This window comes from Meles meles, chromosome 1 (genome assembly GCF_922984935.1).
Source record: "Meles meles chromosome 1, mMelMel3.1 paternal haplotype, whole genome shotgun sequence".
Classification (NCBI taxonomy): domain Eukaryota; kingdom Metazoa; phylum Chordata; class Mammalia; order Carnivora; family Mustelidae; genus Meles; species Meles meles.
In genome coordinates this window covers 132,455,710-132,473,287 of record NC_060066.1, presented here as the reverse complement: position 1 = coordinate 132,473,287, position 17,578 = coordinate 132,455,710, and the positions used below count along the sequence as shown (strand labels likewise).

Below are 17,578 nucleotides of genomic sequence, written 5' to 3'. Positions count from 1 at the left end.
GCAGCTTTCTGATCATCTCCCTTGCCGCAGGACCTGAAAGCACCTTCAAAAAGCTTTCTCTCATTGATCTTTAGTCAGATGCTGACCGAAAAGCAGACAGCCCTGCCAGAAAGAAGATAGATAGGTGCTGCACTAGCATGAAAAACACCGCACCCTTAATGAAAAAGGTTCTTGCTTATAACTCATGTGTGTGTACAAACACATCCACACAGGGGGTTTCGATGGGGATTGCAGTCCTTGGAAATTAAGGGGAAGTGCATTTGTTATTTATTTTTTCATTCTTCTCACATACAATTGCCCACTATGAATGTCTGGAATGTACTAAACAGGCTATTTGTTAGTTCCTGCGTAGTTTCTTTTTTTTGTCTCTCACTAAGGTGGAAGGCTTTAATGATTAGCATATAATTCTCAGGAAGTCAATGAGCTAATACAGGCGCATAAGATAAATAACAAGTTGGGGTTGTTCTCAGGATAAACAAAGAATTATCTGATATAAATTGTGAGCTTGTTATAAGGAAATGTGTACTACAGATTAAAATCTCATTGCTGTTTTGTGACAATTCCCTTGCTGTCCTTTTGATGCAAAGGAAGTTATATTTGTATTTTCAAATACTTTATATACCATGAAAAATATCCAAGAAAAGTTACTAGCAGTACGCATTTGTCAACTACTTTTTAATTTGTCAAGTTAACAGAATGTATTACCAAAGATAACATGATGATTATCCCACCCACATCATATCTCTGCATCAAAGTCCAGGGTAGTGCACCCAGAAAACCATTTAGCAATTTGAAAAGGCACACTCTCAGCAGTTATGGGGACTGATTCATTGAAAAATGCAATCAACCCATCAATAAAGAGAGAAGGTTTTGTGGTTAGCAAGTCCAACCACCAAATTTTGCCACTTACTAGCCTTGCTAGTAAGTGGCAAATATTTTTATGCCTTATAAACAGATCTTCAGAATTACAAATCATTTTGCTCTACCTGTTAATTCAAGATCATTTCCAAGTCAGCTGTACTTTGAGATAAATTATGGGGGGAAACTGCATAAAATTTAGCTGACTATAACAGGGGAAATTCAAGCCCAACATGACCAAAAAAAAAAAAAAAAAAAAATCATCTCTCTCCTTTCCCCTTTCTTATCATCCTGTGTTTAATAGATTGGGAGATGATTCATTCTTTTACAAGAATCAGGAATCTGGGAGTATTCCTTGACATTGTATCTTTCTCCTAATTAACTCACACCAATTCTTCTCCAAGTCTTATATTGATCAGGTAATAGTTCTCAAATATGTTTACTACTCTCAATCTCCACTGACATCAGATTAATTTACCATCATCTGTAGACTGGATACTGCAAGGACCTGTTAATGAGTATCCCTTTATCCTACTCTATCTTGCACAAACTATTCTTTTTGTTTGTTTGTTTGTTTTTTAAAAACACATAATGTATTTTTATCCCCAGGGGTACAGGTCTGTGAATCGCCAGGTTTACACACTTCACAGCACTTACCATAGCACATACCCTCCCCAATGTCCATAACCCCACCCTCCTCTCCCTCCCCTCCTCCCCCCAGCAACCCTTATTTTGTTTTGTGAAATTAAGAGTCACTTATGGTCTGTCTCCCTCCTGATCCCATCTTGTTTCATTTATTCTTTTCCTACCCCCTTAACCCCCATGTTGCATCTCTACTTCCTCATATCAGGGAGATCATATGATAGTTGTCTTTCTCTGATTGACTTATTTCATTAAGCATGATACCCTCTAGTTCCATCCACGTCATCACAAATGGCAAGATTTCATTTCTTTTGATGGCTGCATAGTATTCCATTGTGTATATATACCACATCTTCTTTATCCATTCATCTGTTGATGGACATCTAGTTTCTTTCCGTAGTTTGGCTATTGTAGACATGGCTGCTGTAAACATTCGGGTGCCTGTGCCCCTTCGGATCACTACGTTTGTACCTTTAGGGTAAATACACAGTAGTGCAATTGCTGGGTCATAGGGTAGTTCTATTTTCAACATTTTGAGGAACATCCATGCTGTTTTCCAGAGTGGTTGCACCAGCTTGCATTCCCACCAACAGTGTAGGAGAGTTCCCCTTTTTCCACATCCTCGCCAGCATCTGTCATTTCCTGACTTGTAAATTATAGCCATTCTGACTGGTGTGAGGTGGTATCTCATTGTGGTTTTGATTTGTATTCCCCTGATGCCGAGTGATGTGGAGCACTTTTTCAGCAAAAACTATTCTTAATAAATCCAATCATGATACTCTTGCATAAAATATTTGATGCAGTTGTTCTTAAACTATTGTGGGCTGGGAGTCCCCCTTCATGTCTTAAAATTATTTACAGTCCCCTCAATTTTTTTGCTCATGTGGGCATATCTGTTGATATTTACTGTATTAGAAATTAAAGCTGAGGGGCGCCTGGGTGGCTCAGTGGGTTAAAGTCTCTGCCTTAGGCTCAGGTCATGATTCCAGGGTCCTAGGATGGAGCCCATGCCAGGCTCTCTGCTCAGCGGGGAGCCTGCTTCCTTCCTCTCTCTTTGCCTCTCTGCCTACTTGTGATCTCTGTCTGTCAAATAAATAAATAAAATCTTTAAAAAAAAGAAAAACAACCTGAGGGTTTTGAAGGGTCAGGGGTGGGAGGTTGGGGGAACAGGTGGTGGGTAATGGGGAGGGCACGTTTTGCATGGAGCACTGGGTGTTGTGCAAAAAGAATGAATACTGTTACGCTGAAAAAATAAATAAAATGGAAGAAAAAAAAAGAAATTAAAACTGAGAAAGTGAAAAATATTTATTTCTTAAATGATAGAATAATAATAACAAGCACATTATAATTTCTGTAACATTTTTTAATGAAATCTAACTATCTTCCAAAGCAAGTAATGGAAAGAGCAACATTGTTTAACATTTTGCAATGTCTTTAAGGTCTAGATTAATAGAAGTAGGTGGGTTCTCAGATTCTGCTTCTGCATTCAATCTATTACAATATATCACTTTCTTTGAAGCATATGAAGAAAATCCTGCATCTGAGAAATAAGTAGTTTGAAAAGGGAGGCATATCCTAATAGTTTTTTCAGATAGTCTTTTTTTTTTAACTACAACAAATATTTTATAAATCTCATTCTTAAATATTTGGTTTTTATTTAATTATTTAAGATAAGCTTTTCGATACTATACTAAAACTTTTGGTCAACAGATTTTAGTTTTTTAAGGAGAAAAAGTGCTTTTTGAACTGTTATTATACACAAATATTTCTTTTTTTTTCTTTTAAGATTTTATTTATTTATTTGACAGACAGAAATCACAATTAGGCAGAGAGGCAGGCAGAGAGAGAGAAAGGGGAAGCAGGCTCCCTCCTGAGCAGAGAGCCTGATGTGGGGCTCGATCTCAGAACCCTGGGATCAGGACCTGAGCCGAAGGCAGAGCCCTTAACACACTGAGCCACCCAGGTGCCCCACACCCAAATATTTCTTAAAGGTTAGTTGCATTGTGGAATCTGAAAACAGACCCATGAACTTTTTGTACTCTGATACATTAAAATTCATCAGTCTTTCTAGCATTGTGAATGGATATGGATCTTTTACCGATGAGTGATTTTAAACATCATGCACTCATTTGGAAAATATTAGTTCACAGAGTTATATAGATCTTCCCAATGTTGACACATTTCATTACACAATATCAAAATATCACATTTGTTACTATCACTACTGTATGTATCAAAAGTCTTTCTGTGTTAGGAATCTGTGAAGCTCATGGTAGTAGATACAAGTTTTCCAGAATTCACCTGAAACCTTATCATTTATAACAACCTGCATTTGTCTTGAAGTGACAGGCTTACTTAGTTCATTTTTGATAAAATGATTGCCACATACCAAGTCTGAATAAACCCTAGTTTGTCCACAAGTCTTTCTTTCGAGTAAAAGTGGTGTTCTGTCAAAAGAGTAGCTAGTTCAGCTCGCAACTCAAGTAATTGCACAAATGCTTTTCCTGGAGACAACTATCATACTTGGGTGTACACCCAAAGTCCTTTATTTCTCAGTTCGTATACAGAATATTTAAACGATGTATACTCAAAGGTTGATATTTAATAGAAGTGATCATTTTTACTACTTTACTAGGATATTCTTAAGTGAAATTGGCTTTCCCTCCCTCCTTTCCTGGGAGTACATTGGAGAATACAATACTAGTATAGTTTGGTGCCACAGCCTTGATTTTCTGCTAAGAGCTAGTGGTTTTCCTGCCATTGCTTTTGCACAGTCAGTGTAAATGTCAGTACAGTTTGTTCCAGAATAAATCATAAAATTCACAAGAAGTATTCAACTCTGAGTATATCAGTACCGCTTGTGTTCGTGGTAAAGAATTCGCATAAAATAAATTTTCTTCAATAATCATTGAATTATTTTATGCGAATTCTTGCTGTTGATACCATATGCACACAAACAAAACAACAATCCAAACACATCTGTGTATTGGTCCTCTTATAAGGCAAAAGTACAATTCTACAGAGCAGATACAAACTCAGTCTCTATGTTTACAGTTAAGTCTTTTTTAAAATTTTTTTTTAAAGATTTTATTTATTTCACAGATTGTAAGTAGGCAGAGTGGCAGGCAGAGAGAGAGAGAGAGGAGAAAGCAGGCTCCCTGCTGAGCAGAGAGCCCGATGCGGGGCTCGATCCCAGGACCCTGGGATCATGACCTGAGCCGAAGGCAGAGGCTTAACCCACTGAGCCACCCAGGCACCCCTACAGTTAAGTCTTTAATTCAGTACAGTACTGTGTAGTTGGAAACTGTCAATGCCATGACTCCTTTTATTGCCTTTTTATCCAACAGGTATTCAGCAGTGCCAGCCCTACAAGGCTTTGTTAGTTCTTTTAACTAGTGTATGCCTGTATTCATCCAATGCAAAGTATAACTTAACCCTACAATGCTTTAGTGACTTTTTTATTTCTGGTATACAGAATGGTGAACCATTTTTTTCTCTAAAAGTTCATTTTTCCTGGGGTGCCTGGGTGGCTGAGCATCTGCCTTCAGCTCAGGTCATGATCTTAGGGTCCTGGGAATGAGTCCCACATTAGGCTCCCTACTCATCAGAGAGCCTGCTTCTCCCTCTGCTGCTCTCCCTGCTTCTGCTCTCTCTCTCTCTCTCTCTCAAATAAATAAATAAAAATCTTTTAAAAATTTAAAAAAATAAAAGCTCATTTTTCCTATATGTAGAATATTCAATTCCTTTTCCTTTAAACTCTAAATGGTTGATCTCAAAATGATGCCTTAATTTTACTGGCATCATAATACTGTTCCAGAAGTTCTGTTGCAGAAGACACTGTAGGGTAAATTTTTAACACCTATAAAGCTGAGAGAAAGGTAGCTTTTGTCATATTTTCATTTTTTATTTACAATTTTGTTCAGTTTCTTTGGAGTAGGTTCTTCTTTTCTGTGAATAAGAGAACTCTGGTATGTCAGTTTTATCATTGTGGGCATCTTTAGACCTAGATGGTGTAGCTGTAGGTTATGAAAGCAAGTCTACTCTCTTTTTTGAAGTGAATGATCCATCCTAAAATATAATAAAAATTCATTGTAAATAAGCTTATTTTATTTTAGAATAAAATATTTAACTAGAAAATAGAAACAAAAAAGTCAACAACTTAGAACAGGTTTCAAATTTTAAAAACATATTGTAAAACAACACATATAAGTATGCTTAGTTCTTTATGTGTTTCTGCACAGGTTGGAAGAAAACTTTAGGATTTCAAAATAATAATTTCTTGAAAGATAATGAGGTTACAGAATCATAGCCAGTATATCCAAAAATAGCTGGTAAAAGCACAGTAGAAATACTGATAAGGAACTGAATTAATCTCTGAAAATATACATGTTTACATCTTGAGAAAACACAAAAATACACATAGCAACCCAAAAAATGATATCTTCATTGTCTTTGTTGCCTCTGGAAATCTCCACTATACACTGTTAAAGAAAGGTCGTATAAAAAGTGAGTGGTGTTTTAGAATTATTATGAAAATTGTTCTGACTCCTGGGACCCCCTGAGAGAGCCCCAAGGACATTTAGGGATCCTCAAACCACGTCGTGTATAACTTATTTAATGGAAGTACTCCTAAGATTAAAGTAATAATCTCTACATGCTTGGGAAAAAACCCTCCAAGGTTTTACTTCTCTGTACAGTTCTATGCTCACCTCTAATCAAGCTGCACAGACTCCACATCACATTGTGTCTGGCCCAGGGCCTGACCCCAGGGCTCACTCTGCCTGCACAGTGTTCCACCTGCCCACATCACCCAACCTTCCATCAAGTCCTCACTGCTTGGCTTCCTTTGGCTCTTCAGGCTGTTTTGATTCATAGCTCTAAGGCCCAAAAGGGACTTTGTGCTCACGATTATGCCTTATTTATTATTTTCAGATACCATCTGTGCTTTTCTTGTCATGGTAGAGGACGTCTTCATTCTCCTACACACTCCAGCCTACTCTCCTCGTCTCTTCTCAAGTTTGTACTCTAACAATTTTTAGTTAAAACAGTATGTTTACATTACTTTGTCTATGTAAATATTATTCACTGCATAGAAGAGTAATATATTAAGAATATTTTTATACATTGCAGTTTTCTCCTGAGATGACTAAAAGACTTATTTTTCCTCATGTGTACTATACTATAAATACATATTAGAAATTTTTAAATTCCTCTATCAGATCTATCATGCATTTATCACTGAGCTATTTTTTCCCAAATATTAAGACCTACCATAAATCTATCAGTCCAGTTTTCCCCTTTAAAAAATTTTTTTTACTAAAATCTGCACTGGTTAATTTTTAGGTCTGCTACACAGCTGTTGTCCTGGCTTCCTTTCACCTCAATCCTGTGTTGAATCAGCTGCTTCCTGGACCCCATATTTTCCATTTTCTTGGTGAAAGAGAAATTTTGCACTCCAGTAGCTTTTTAAGAAAGAGGTATATAGGGGCAAATAAACTGAGTCTTTGCATGTCAGAAAATACCTTTATTCTAGTCTCATAGTCAATGGATAGATTATTGTTTTTCCTGAAAGTAGTGGAGAGAATGATACTAAGGGTATTTTCCACTGATACGCAGATTTTCATTTGATTCTTTTGTTAGCCTGAAATTTCACCCCTATCCCTACCACCTCTAGTGTACCTAAATCCTGAATGTCTTCAGTTTAAATTATATAGAGAATGTACTTTTTTCTGCAGATGTGTTGGAAGGTGGCAAAGGATGCTATTATGTTGCTAGGTGGCTCAGGGAGGACTTCTTATTGTCAATATATACACTTCCAGTACTTTCTTCATTCTAAGCCTTGCACCACAATCCCACCTTGCTTTACCTGGTGCCTCAAAGTACTGACGGTTTCAGGGGTTCACAGCTCACATCTCCATGGTGTACTCTTTGCTGGCATTTCCGTATAGCTTCCTCAGCTCTGCTAGAGAAAGAATTATTTCTCAATCTAATTTCTAGCTTCAAAGACCTTTAAAAAATACTTTTTACTTCCTTTGGTGATTTTCTTTATCCCTGTGAGATGTTGCATTTTTAAAAATTAAAAAAAAAAATCCTTCCTCTTATTTTGGGTTTGGGGAGAGAGAAAAGATAAATTCATGTGGGTAATGTGGCATTTTTTCTAAAAGTTTATTGACCCTAGAGAAATAATTTTGGACTTACGTGTGTAATATGTAGGTCACATATAAGGTGACCAGCTGTCTTGGTTTGCTCGGGACTAAGGTTTTCCTCAGATGCATACTTTCAGTGCAAAAACTGTTAAAGTTCAAGGTAAGTCAGAACTATGGGTTACCCTAGAAATAGTTTCATGTTATGGCATACTTAGAAATATTGCACTCCATCCTTTTTTATTTCTTCTAAAGATTTATTTTTATTTATTTGAGAAAGAGAGAGAGCATGTGGTGGGGAGGGGCAGAGGGAGAGGGAGAGAGAAACCTAAGCAGACTTTGTGCTCAGCGCAAAGCCCCACGCAGGGCTCAATCTCTTGACTCTGAGGTCATGACCTGAGCTGAAACCAAGAGCTTAACTGACTGCAATACCCAGGGGCCCCAGTACTCCAATCTTCTAAATGGGAAGCTTTCCTGTTATTAAAATATTCCCCATGGATTCTCATATCACCCACTGATATCTGTTGAGTATTAATATGCATAATGCATTGCTCCAAGCACTTCAGAAGAAACATGTCAAATATCAACCCTATAAACTGTTCTGATTTTTTGTCATATATATCTATCTATCTATATATATATATATATGTATATATATATACATATATATATCATACATATATTTCAGTTGGGTAAAGGCACACATTCTAGAAAAGGATCTCTCCGTCTGTCCCACTATGGCAGGTGTTGTCCTTGAGAGTTTTCCTTTCTCTCTCTGTCTCTTTCTCTCAATGTAGATACAGATATATCCTAAAGTCATCATTTTTTTTTCTTTTTTAAATTAAACTCTACTAATCCTTACCTTGGATTGTCACATTTTGGGTTTTGCTGTCACATCACAAGAGGGCGGGACATTAGACATTGTCTAATTCAGGCAGAGTGTCAATGTCACCATTACAGGCATAACTATATTCTGTGGAGAAAGAAGCCAGGCACCACAGGCATCAGAAACTGGATTGAAACTTCTGGGGTTGCAATTTAAGAGCTTGTCAGGGCCTCAGAAAAGGGGTAGGGATACAGAAAAACTCCAGTCCTTTTGGGGGAGAAAGACTGATAACTGGGAAATTCTGGGAGAAAAACAACTATACAGACTGAGTCAACTTGGTGGGAAATTTAAAAGGACCATAGGATTAGTGAAGTATGGCAAATTCTTAATCCCATGATCCTAACTGAGATAAACCATTGAAGTATTTCCTGTCTTAAGCAATGTGGTCAAGAATAATAATAATAATAAAAATAATATTATAATATATAATATAATATATATAATATAATATACATAATAATATTATACTGTACTTACGTATTACTCACCAGGTTCTAGACACTGTTTTTAGTGCTTCATGTATACTACCTAATTTAAATCCTCATGCTAATTCTATGAGGTAGCTATGATTAATGCTGTTTTTCAAATGAGAGGAGTGACTCTGATGATGTCGTCATAGAAAGCAAGTGAGAGAGCAGGGATTTAGCCCAGGGCAGATTGGCTCTGGCATCCAAACTTTTATAACTGCTGCCCCACCAGGATGTGAAAGCAGCTGAATGGTCTTGGAGAAGGCATGGGCCACATCACTAAAAATAGGCACGCTGCCCATAGGGAAAGAGGTGGGCCATGGTCTGTCACTTCTTGTTGGACTCCACTCTCATTTTAGGCACTTTTGCTTCAGCATGTAAATGTACTTAAAGTTAGCCTATCCATCGTTTGACTCTGTGCTCCTATTGATCCACCACCCTACCTCCTTTTTACCAGAAGAGATTCATTTTTACCCTTGTCATCTCTACTTTTTCTCCTTCATTCTTTCTGAAACTGATCTCATTCTCATATTTACTAAACTTCAGCACTATTCAGAACATTCTTTCCTGTTGATGTTACCAATGCCTTAAAAGCTGCTAAATTCCACAAACATTTATTTTATTTTTTATTATGGAGAACCTTAAAAACATTCAGAGGTGAAGAGAATAATATACTCTACTTATCAACGTATAACAATCCTGTTACATCTATGACCTCATCTACTACCCCAGTCAGATTATTATAAAGCAGAATCCTATACACCATAACATGTTATACCTAATTAATACTTTTGTATGAATCCCTAAAAGATAAACACTTCTGAATAATCATAATATCATTATCACACCTAAAAATTTAACCAAGACTTATATTATCAAATAACCTTACAATAGAATAACATTTCATCTTTCACATGACGTTCTTCTCTTTTAACCCTTAACTTCCACTAGACATCTCTGTAGCAATTTACATTAATATCTTAAAATCTCTTTGTATTGCTCCATAAAAAAATTCTGAGTTTTCATTCTGCTTTCATTCTGCAGTAAGACCCCTTTGTCAAACTAGATGGGATATCTTGCCTTTGTTTTTGTACATTAAAGACCACTTTTTGTGTCTTTCTCTTGTTATGCAAATGTTAGAGGCAGGTATTCTCCTGTCATTATTTGCCATTAATAGCCCCCTTTTCTTCAACAAACAAATACCTTCCTGTTCCTCAGGGCTGTGTATATGGCTCTTTTCTCACTAATAACCTCTTTCTGGATTTTCTTTTATCTATTCCTGACAATTCCCAGAGCTGTATCTGTACCAGACTCTAACATTCTGGTACTTTGAGTAGATTTGTTTCTCGGCTTACCAAGATTTAGATCTTTTGGGGAATACCTCAAGAGTAACTTGCTCCCTCTGTTCTACTATAGCTAACCAAAAACCTGAAATGTGCATAAATATCTGCCCAGTTATCCCTTTTCTTTTATAAATCTCTCACTCAGTATCCAAATCCTATGTATCATACCTTTTTGACATCCATGAAATGTGTCCAGTCTCCTAATCCCATGACCTTTTGCCTTCATTTCAAAATCTAATCATTTAATCATCTGACTTCTGTAAGCTCTTAGCTTATCTTATTTCTAGCTCTTTCCTTTGAAAACTATTCTCCATATTGTCATGACTGATTAAAATCCATCAGTATCTCATCATTGCCTTCCAAATAACATCCAGATTTATCACCATTGTATAAGATATTCTTCAGGCTTGACCCCAGTCTGGCTTTCCAAATCATTTTCCCAACTTGTACCCAGTGCTCCTCTTATATGGGACTGTTTGCATGATCTCCAAGGCCTCTCTGACTCCATTCTCTCCCTGCCCTCCTTTTCTTCCTCCATGCTAATATCTTCTCAGTCTTTGAAGACAGCTGGTACATCCTTCATCCTCCTTTCTGAGTTGCATTCTCTGCCCTTGGAGCTCTCTCCTTCATAGACCTCACCACACTCTGATGGAAATTGCTTTGCTGAATGTCCCCCCCCTCTAGGCTGTTATCTCCAGAAGGGCAGGGATTCTGTCCTGTTTATCTTCACAGTCTCATAACTTAGTATATTTCCTGTAATTGAATAGTACTGTATATAATTAAGTGAGCAAAGGAATGAATGACAAAATTACAGTCTGGTTGAAAATTAAAACTTTGAATTAATTAGGTTTCTATTAGAATAAAAACTAGCATTTTTAGCTGTGTGAGTTGAAATTCCTTATTCTGTCAGATACTCGGTTTCCTCATTGCTAAAAACAGTTGATACGAAGATTAAGCGAGTAAGCAAGGCTTAATTGATGGATATGCTTTCCCCACTGATAGGAATAAAAGACAGGGAAAGTTACAATTATTTCAATGTTTTGGGGTCTGTGAAAATGGAAGAACTGTTGGTATTCTACAAGACCTGGGAACGCAATCAATTTTGACAACTTTCTAAATCAGTCCAAAAACTTTATTATAGAGAGCTTTTGTTCAGTAGTATCTTTGAAGCTGGTTATTTCAAGCAATACTCTTACTTTTTTAGACTTAAATCTTTGGTTTATGTAGGCTTAAAATTACCAGTGACCCCAAACAAGACCATTGAATAGTAATAATGATAATGCCATGAATAATAAGATTAATGGAACATCTCTAGTAAAAACAGTCTAAAATGACTTTGAAACATACTGAAAAACTATTTCCAATCACATAGTAGCTTTGGGCAGTTACAAACAATAGCTTTAGACAGATTTACTTGGTGGTCAGTAATAGAAGGGTAAGGCGGTTCATACTGTTGGCAGAAGTTACCTTCAGTGATAAGTTCTGCAAATATGGTTAACCTTTTTCTGTGTTTGAAAAGGGTTATTGAGCACATTTAGATGATTCCAGTTTCCCATCCAGAGACATAGCAATCACTGCCAGTAGCACTCTTTTCAAATACAAAGGACAGTGATGTCTGTAATCATGTCTCTAAAAATTTCAGGTCATGCTTGGATTTATTTGACTGCACACACTCAAAGGAAACCTCCTCTGATGTTTCTGTTCACCTCTAAGGAAGATCTACTTAAATAGGCCCTTTTCTGAAAGTTCAGTTCTTGTGACTAATCTTGACCATTGGTATGTAAGCACAAAATCAAAGAACTTTGGAAATGGGGAGGAACTTCACTGAGGATTTAGTGTTTATATGGATGAGGAAATTGAAGCCCAAGAATTTTATGAAATGTCTTAGATTGTGCAGTTGGTACTAGGGTCAGGATCAAAACTCAATTCTACTGAATTTCAACTTGATATTTCTGGGCTCTGTGTCCAACAATGTTTTGGAAGTTCCCAGTGAGTGGATGAAGAAAGTTGATACTTGTCTCAGTAGGAACTTAAAAAGTACTCTTAACAGATGTATAAACCTTTGTAGGGACCAACAGTCCAAGGCAACATTTCCAAGGCCAGTAGCAAACTTGAAAAAATTCTAGGCTAAGAATGTTCTCCAGAGGAGGCTGATCTGAGAAGGAAGGATAGACGTAATCGTTGGGCATCTGAAAGATGGCAGAGTTCAGCTTCACAGTGGTGCCCGAATGGCTGCAAAAACACCAAAGGCCAATGCCAGGTTGAGAAAAGGAACAAGGGCCAGGCTTCTATTCTAGTATGGATTGGTTTGATTTCTAGAAGCTAGAGGCCTAGAAGAAGATGTTAGATGGATCAAAAAGATGTGATGGATACTGGTTTGTCGGCCAGAACCAAAAAAAAAATCCATGGCCATCAAAGCTTTGTGCAACCCTGGGTATAAAAGACATCAGGGGAGGGGGCAATTTCTTAATTCTATCATAGTTATTAGAAGGGGCTCCCAACCTATTGCTGAAGAGGATTTCGTTCCCCCAATATGACATAATATGAACTCTGAATCCTGTAATGCATACCTTCCACAAATTAATATGAACCCAATGTTGATAATCTCTCCAGGGGAAAAAGTCCACAGCATGTTGTTTGCTTCTGACCTCTAAACCTGAGTATAATGTAACTTCCACAATCTAGTTACTTGGCCTAGTGGCTTTGAATGAAAGTTTATTATGCCATCTCAGACATGTTTATGACCAGTTTTAGCCAGTGCAGGCTATAAAGTTACTTTTCCCTTGACCCAGTCAGTTAATTTTAAAATGCCTTGGGCCAAAACTCTCTGTGGGAAACAAACTTCTAGAATCACTAGGTAAAGTCTTAGTTTACATCGCTTTTGTATCATGCTATTTTCTTCCATAACCAATAAACGTGGCTGACTTTTTCACAGAAGTAACTCTTTCTATGTCCTGATTTTCAAAGAATTTGGTACCTTGGATAAAAATGAGTCAGATGTGTTGCTTAACCTTTTGAGTGGCATCAGCATGAACTTACTCTTGATTTGAGACTCCTCTAAAAAAGTATCCTTCTCAGAGGTCATTTCACTCTGACCATTTTTCTAAGTCATAAATACAAAGAAAACGAGCTTTTGAATTACTTACCATCTGGTGACTAGCTCCTCCTGAAATGCCTTCCACCCATCCATATTTTAATATCTTTTCTTTCAGTCGTGTGAGATACCTCAGCCAAATATATTGGTTTATCAGTTATTTTCCCGGCTTCTCTAGGCGGCATTTGTTATATGAATATTCATTCCCTTTCCTTCTAGGTCTCCCCCTCTTGTTGATGACAGCTTCACAGTTGCTGAATTACTAGGTCTGTATTTTATAGGCAGCACGAAAGGTTCCTGGACGTAATGTCCCCAGAGACCTGCGACCCTCCCTCTGAGAGACTCTGAGACCCTCTCTGTGAAAGACTCTGAAAGCTCATTTTATGGCTGTTGGTGTAAAATGGCAAAACACCAGACATAGACACCAACCTGGCGTTTGAAACCAAATTGACAGCTGTAACCTAAAGAGAAAAAAAAATGTGTAAAACCTTTTTCTGTAGTTAAAAATTAAAAGAAAAAAAACCTTACATATCTATATATCTCTATATATAGATACACACATAAAACAAAGTTTGCACATACTTGTGCTTATAAATACATAAGCTATATGAGCTGTAAATGTGAATATGAACCCCAGAAAGACCTTTCCACAACCCCTGTACACAATCACCGTGCCTTATATTTGTAGGCACAGGATCAAGGCACAATTGTAAGGATAATGTCAGCCTTTGGTTTCAGCTAACAGCCACCTGCTACTAGAGCTGAGCAATGAGCCTGTGCTGTGGCCAACTGTGGCGACGCGGTTACGTGGCAGGTTGTGGTGTTTTGGGTGCATGATAGGACACGACTGGAAGTCTCAGCCTTCTAGTTTACTCCAGAGCTGTCAGTCACACAGCAATCCCCCAGGTTTCATTTTCAGGACAAGTGAATGAATAAAAGGAAACATTAAAAAAGGTGTTTTCTTAAAAAAAAAAAAATAGAGTTGCTAAGACAGATAAGTGAATTGGCAGCACATTGGACTTGGCATCAAGCTACACATTTCATTACGAGGTTTACACCTGACAAAGCTTTCATTTTAATTTTTTGAGTTTCTTGTCTTTAAAAAGAAAACTCAATCTGTGTATTTCCACTTTAAAAATTGTTTTATATATATATATATATATATATATATATATATATATATATCTATATATATCTTGATTCTCTTCTCCCTTTTTTTATCCTAAAAATATTTATTGAACTCCTAGGGATATAGTCACCATTCCATCAGAAATAAATGGAAATGCATTTAGAACATCCTTTAAGATCTAGAGCTTATCAAATGTGAATGAGGCCTCTCTGATCCAAGTGTCGTTTTTACTCTCTGTTCAAGAGAAAAGGCAAAGCGATTCCAGCTATTTCACCTCAGTGTCATTTTTAGTTGCCATGACTTTTTCTTTCTGCTATTTTAAATCAGTGGCTTTTTAAAATATTAAAAAGTATAATATTAAGGTTGGCAGTGTTTCTAGTAAAGTGTTTCTAAATTCAGCTGTACAAATGTGATTCACCAGAAAGAGGAAAAATGCCAATTACCAAACAGAAGTTGTTGCTAATGTACAAACCACATTCCTGAATATTTGTGTTTATTAAACAGAAATCCAAACATCTCATTTTAGTTTCCAGAGAAAAATAAAAGGAGAACTTGACTGGAAAGTGGGTCAAACTTTCTAAGTTAATTTAAAAAAAAAAATAGCTCATAAGAAATGCTTTTACAACTGAGGAAGAATTAAAACAAAGAAGGCAGAGGTATATGAATTAAAAAGAAATATATACCAGAAACAAAATGTTTCCCTTTATTCTATTTTCTCCTCACATATACTGATCTGCCTTTCACTGGAAATTTAGGGCAAATTCAATGTTAGTGAAAGACAGAAGGGAACTCTACATTTAAGGAAGGAATAGAAGCCCATGAACTACTCGGTCCCTCGGGAAAGTAAAGAGAGCCTGGACAGGTTTCCCAGTGTCCCATCTTCCCCAAGCCAGTGTTCTGAAACTGCTTCCTCTACCTTACACACCCTTGAAGAGAGGCAAAACTAAATTAATTTTTCCACCTCAGTTCCAAAACTTTCACCCTGGAAATAGCTTTTCCTGGTCTTTCCCTCCTTCTTGCTGCCAACTCTGTCCCCATGCCTCTGGATCAAAATGCAATAAAGGGTTTATATCCTTTACATAAATATGACTTAGAAACTCCTTTGCTGTGTTCAGAGTTGTGACCTCTGCTCCAGCGAATTTATTCTAAGGAAAAATTTTGTGAGCTTCCCAGAATACTATACAATTTTACATATGTTTCTGCTGTGATAGAAATTGCCATTTGCCCAAGTACTTTTTATATAAATGCCCTCAAATTTCTAAGATGGTACAGTATGTTCCACCCACTTTTGTGACAGATGGAAGAGACATTTGGAGTTGTAAAATGTCTGTATGAAGAGCAGAGCCTTCTAATGTTGTCATTTTACCTCAAACTAATATAGTTTTCTCTACCCTAGTAAGGTGCTGAAAAAATAAATCAGTTTTTTATTGAGCGCCCAAATGCTTACAGCACTTTGTGCTTTTTTATTTTAGAAGTCCCCATACTCTTTCAGCGTACTTCTGTCCTAAGGCACTTTCAGTGGTCTACTAATGTCTTCTAATGTCTCTACTTTAGCTAGGATCTCATTTCATCTCAAATCTGCCTTCAACCTTGTTGTTCTTCTTTTGACAGAGTCCACATTTCTTACTGAGTGTGGCAAATGTGTCCCAATCAAAATATGTCAGAAACAAATTCACTGTCTTCCTGACCATTCATAATCAAGTAGATCCTTGTTACTTTTGATCCCATAGCATACTAATTAATACATATGTATTTATATATACAATATATGTATATATATACATGCACTGCTAATATGTGTACACACACACACACACATTATTTTTACCTGACTTGAATTCCCCTTTCTGTTGATTTCCAATATCCAACTAATTCCCAAGTCCTATAGAGCTCATAGACGTATTTCTAATATTTTTACCTGCCCTATTTTTCGATATTTGCAACTACCACCCCAGTTAAGGCAAACAACATTTCAGAATGGGACAGCTGGAAAATCTTCAAAGTATTCTCCCTGATCCTTAAATGCCCAGAACACCACTTTCAGAATAACCTGTCTAAAAAAATTTTTTTATTGTATTTCTATGGTGCTCTAAAATATTCAGTGGTTCTCCATTAGTTAAAGAACAAAAATCAAACTCTTGATCTGCTTCAGGAATTGTTACCCCTTCTCCTGCAATTCTTCATATCTAGCTAAACTGAAAGCCATGTAGGGAAGTGGAAGAAGCATTGGAGTGGGAATTAAGAGAACGGGATTATATTACTTGGTTTCTGACTGGCAAACAGTCACTGTCATATTTGACAGTGACTCTGCAATCTCTCTGATTTTCAGACTCATCCATAATATCAGGGGATGGGTTCAAGGACAATGGTCATAGTACATGGAATTCCTCCACAGGCTTAAATTCTATGATTGAAAAATCTAGAGTTCTACTGATTATTCCAAGAATATCTTATTTATTCTACTTTTACAGAATTGAATTCACACTACACATACTATATGCCATTTTCTTCATCTGGAATGTCTTCCTTTTTTTCTTATTTCCTGTTTGAATAACATTTCCCTTTCAGGGTCTGCCTCATGTTCCAGTATACCCATATGAAAGCATTCCAGATTATCACAATGAATTCTCCATTTTCTGAATTTCACCATATTCTATAGCACTGATTTTCAATCCCTGTCTCAACTTTAACACATGTAATATATAATATATAACATATGTTTCCCATTTTACATAATTTATAGCTGTTAATATCTTGGCCACTCCTCAATACATCTCAGCCATTACATTTCAGTATTTCAGTACTGTTTGGTTATTATTCCCAGTATCTCAGTAGAGCCCAAATGATGATTTCTTAAATTTCTTGGTCACTAAATTTACTTGTTTTCATTTCCAACAAATTTGACCAAAGTTTTTGGCCTTGGCCCTACTCTTTTATCCATTTGCATTGCTTTTATTTTCTTCTTTTTTAGATGGGTTTGAATTCTCAGTAGTGATCATGTATTGCATCAGTAGTG

The 17,578-nt window shown here is 36.7% G+C and overlaps 1 long non-coding RNA gene across 1 annotated transcript in view; it reads right to left on the bottom strand.

Moving 5' to 3' along the window:
- Positions 1–5,153: 5,153 nt before the first annotated feature.
- The window catches only part of LOC123926715, an 81,306-nt gene continuing 68,881 nt past the window's right edge, over positions 5,154–17,578 (bottom strand). Inside the window, exons 6-9 of the long non-coding RNA XR_006815303.1 lie at positions 13,863–13,894; positions 8,506–8,616; positions 7,367–7,462; positions 5,154–5,568 (exon numbers count right to left, since the gene is read on the bottom strand). This is a non-coding gene — a long non-coding RNA (uncharacterized LOC123926715). The remainder of the gene's footprint in view (positions 5,569–7,366; positions 7,463–8,505; positions 8,617–13,862; positions 13,895–17,578) is intronic.